Here is a 4,618-nt window from a genome sequence, read left to right on the forward strand (position 1 = left end):
AAACAATCCCAACAGTTTTTTTTTTGCTTTCATGCTCAGAATATAACAATCTCTACTGACCACATCTAGGTTTTATCTACTGACAAAAACAAGACCGAACACGCAGAATGGACAGCAACAGATCCGTGTCACGTATCGTAGTGTCCCTGAGCAAGACACTGAACCCCCGGCTCCCCGGGCGCCTATCATTGGCAGCCCACTGCTCCCTATATACAGGGATGGGTCAAATGCAGAAGGCAAATTTCGTGTATGTGTATATGACAATAAAAATGGTTTTACCAGATTAATGACTAGAAGATTACAGGAAGCTGTAGTTTCAAAGCTTGAGACAAATCACATTATATTTGTACTTTGTGTGATTTTTGTTTTCTTTGTTAAATCAGTGTTTTTTTTTTTTGATTCAACTTGTACCGGTTCAGTCTGTTCCGTTGAGCCTGTGGGATCACTTATGGCACAACACAGGAGGAAGTCCGGACAGATTAACAAATCACTCAGAAGTATTAGCATGGTTCTCGGCAACCACGGTAACCTGCGAGTTGTCATTAATTGTTTTACAATCAGATTAACATCTGGATGTCGCCTCCTGAAACGATCTCATTATAATCATCTTATTTCTCCTTATATTAGAGGATACCAGATAATGGAGGAATCTTTATCGTTTTCTTGTATTTTTTTGTTTTTTTATTCTTTTATTTACTGATGACTTTACTGCTTTCATTTATTTTAATGATTTAATGAATTACTTCATTAAATATACTACTTTAACTGTGCTCTGATAATCCAGTGTACTTTTGATTCACCCAGACAACCTTGTCGGCAGCAATCGGTGATGGCCTTTCTTCACAGCAGACATTTTGACTCATCATAGCTGGAAAAGCACATGTGTTGCTATTAACATTAACACTGTTTCTGTTCTCTGTAGGAACACACACGTTGTGATGGTGTGACAGTGGGCCAGCGATGCACTATACCCTGAAAACCGAAGGAGCTAAATGGAATTCAGACACCATTCCTTTTGTGATTTACCTCAGTGCTTTTGCTACTGTGACATGTCTTGTGTGAAAAATGACCAGAATTTGAATCTAATCACACACAATCAACTGATTATGCCACTTTTGTGCGCGTGTTATTGACCAGGTTTGAGTGTTGCTTTCTGCTGTTTGTTGCCTTGATTTATCCTCGATAAATCTGGCAGAGGACTTCTCAATCCCATATGGGAATTGTGTTGTCACAGCAGCAGGATATATAAAGAATGCTGCACCTCATGCCCCATGCCACCACTGTGTGTACAATCACACATTCTTAGGCCTACAGGTGGTTAGATGACTAAACGCTCAGACTAAAAAACATTACAACTTGGTTTTGACACATCACGCAGTGTACCTTATTTCATCCGGTATCTGGAAAGACTCTTCTTAAATTCCTTCAGACATCAGCCACTCTTGGACCTAATCCTTCTTCCTCTCATGCATCCCCTGCTGCCATTCCACCCACCGCTCCTTCGACCCGGTGCTGCTGTCTGTCATGGCAGCTCGTCACACACGGTCATTTCCTCACGACAGATCAATTGTCTCCACGCAAAGGACACATCAGCTCCGTAACGTCATTTGCTGACAACTAATGACGTGTTGTTTCTGCGTTCCGCTTCATTTTCAACTATTTTTAGACCGGGGGACGTAAGAACATAATTGGATTTGCAGTGCGAGGGAACGGCAGATGGGGCAGCAATGGACCAATCCATTGTGTTAATCTGATGTTTCAACCACTAGTGACACAGTAATTGTCCCACTTTCTATTAGCACCTTACATAGATTAAATTGATTGACTAATACAGCAGGGCTTGGAGAATAACCAGATTTCACGGCTTATGTAACCTTTCTTCTGTGATTGAAATGTTACTTAGTAAAAGAGAAAAAATCGAATGTAGAAATACTCTATTCAAACATTTGATCTACATAAGTGAGGTATTAAATATCAATGGTAAAAGCACTATTCTGAAGGATATATTTGATGTAACAAGTAACATATTTGAATTCATAGGTGAGTTTCACTAGGTCAGGAGTATAAAGTCTTATGACATACAAACATTGCAGTACCGAGGGCCTCTGAGAGGTGCTGTTCATGCTCTCCTGCTGTTTAGTGTGCAAACTATTTGCAGTTTGATGGTATTTTCTTGTCCACATATCTGTAGGCCGCATAGTACACGCTGACCCACCACTTCATCGTCAGCCACATCATCAAGATAGTAAATTAACTTACTCTATGTCCTTTACAGCCCGAGGAATAATAAACACATGTGACCTGTGGCAGAAGGTCAAAGTGATGCTTGCATGTGCAGCTAGATGTATAAACGTGACACCTATAATAATAATTAAACACACTAACTCTAGTATGCCCATCGCAGTTGTTGAGGTTTAAAACAAAGGATGAGAGAGCCTGCAGGCCGCAGGTACTTTTCTGCTGCGAGCTTCTTACTGCGCACGCGCATCAGAAAAATGAGCTGGATCCGGTTCAAAATTAAAAACAATATTTAATGTACTACACAAAGTTCACTTACAAACTGAATTAACTATCAATAGTAATGTTCTCGAGAACAGAGACCACATGCACGCATCTCACTCACAGGTCTGAATTCAGGTTCTGAAAAACGAGAGCGGAAGTGGTCTGAGGAATGCTCTCTAGAACATTGTCTTTTATATTCCCTGACCGAAAGTGTCCGAACTGTCCTAAAACGTCTGAATGGTCGATTAGTGATTGGCTCCATTTGAATCCTGTCCCCTCCCTGGATCGATCCTTTGTGGCAAACATCCTGAACTCCTCCTCTCTGACCTGCTGGTCAGTTGTCCGTCCCTCTGCCCTCTGCTGCACCTCTGAAAATGCCTCACTCAAAATGATCTCTTTCTGACCCTCAAAACTATTCATACAGTGTTTTAATACCTTTAGTGACTATGATTTAATACATTCAATGAGTTAATATACTGTAACATATAATATCCTCTATAAGTAAGAATATTGTAAACATAATAATATAATAATAATTTCCATATGGAAACATATTGTGACTAACATTTATTATTGTGACACTCACCACTTGGGGTGTTATTTAATCCTACTAATAATGCGTGTCTAATACTGAAATTCTCCACACAGTGGTCAATTCTCAAAAACTGGTACGGAAAATCATTAAAAGGACATCTTTGATTAAATTAAAATCTGATTTTAAATGATTGAGGTAGGCCTATGACGTTTCAGGCAGACACCATACTCCATTACAAGTATTTCCTTCTTAGATAATGCCGATAATGCATTGCATTTGATAATCGTTTCAAATGTTCTGAAAAATAACTAGTTACTACAGCAGCCAGATAAGCATAAATACAGTCTATGGCGTAGATAGTATAGTATGTAGTATAAAGAAGTATCTAAGTTGTATTTAGGCCAAGTACAGTACTTCAAGTACATAAAGTTGTAAATGTTAAAACCTCATAAAGGTAGAATTACTTAATTTACAATTGTAGGATACCTTATATACTGGCAACTGAATCTAGCAAATACAATTGGGCACTCCAAATTGCAGGCTGCATTAGCCAACCTATAACTTATTCAAATGAATGCATATACAAATTGGAGTTCAGTCGACTTTATTTTGTGACATTAAATTGGAGTTCAGTCGACTTTATTTTGTAACATTAAATTGGAGTTCAGTCGACTTTATTTTGTAACATTAACTGTTTGTTAACAGCAAATAGAAAAAATATACACGGTATTTTAAATGTAATCCCTGGTACAAACTCGTTTATTAAACGTTTGCATTTATGGATGTGTTTTTAATCCTTTTTTTTTAAACCCACCAATATGTGTAAAATAGCAAAAATCTTCGCCGTTTGCCGTGTCATTACAAAACGTTGCGAAACCGTCGCTTCCGCTTTCCAGCGGCGGCTGCCGGGAACGCACAGGCGGTGTTGAACGTCCCCCTGGTCCTCATTGTGCAGCCGAGGGAACGTCGCAAGGTTTCGACGACGCTGCTATGAAATGGCAGAAACCGCTCGTGTCGCGGAAGATCAAAGATTAGGTTACGTTGAAGCTACACGGGTATTTTGCGATGACCCTGGCCTGCTAGTGTAAGGGGAAACGGGAGAGTATCCGGAGGAAAAAAGAGATTAAAGAGCTGTTTTTCTCCCCCCCCACACCTCCCAAAAAAACGTCCGGGTTGTGTCTCCAGCAGGCAGCAAACATCGACTGCGGGTCGACACTGTTGGAATTAACCGGAGAGGGGTGAGCTCGACATATGTATTTTTCTTTTCTTCCTTTAAAACATGTCAGACGTGTAATTGTCAACAGTTGGGGGATGGGAACGGGCACATTTGTCTCACGCGCGTTACTGTGCCTAGGTGTTACTACAGTAGGGTGACTACCACAGCAGGCAGGACAGGTCCGGCCTAACTGGTAGAAGGCAGCCAGACTGAGTGGCTACACTGGGGGAGCGCACTACTGTAACGCGGTTAACCTATCCGTGCCAGTGCTACACACACGTTAGCACGCATTAGCACAGTTTACACTGTAAACTGTGACCCGGGGTGGCGTTGCCAGTCGCGAAATTGGCGAAAAGCCTCAAACC

This window comes from Anarhichas minor, unplaced genomic scaffold, assembly GCF_050575085.1.
Source record: "Anarhichas minor isolate MPS153535 unplaced genomic scaffold, ASM5057508v1 ptg000017l, whole genome shotgun sequence".
Taxonomy (NCBI): Eukaryota; Metazoa; Chordata; class Actinopteri; order Perciformes; family Anarhichadidae; genus Anarhichas; species Anarhichas minor.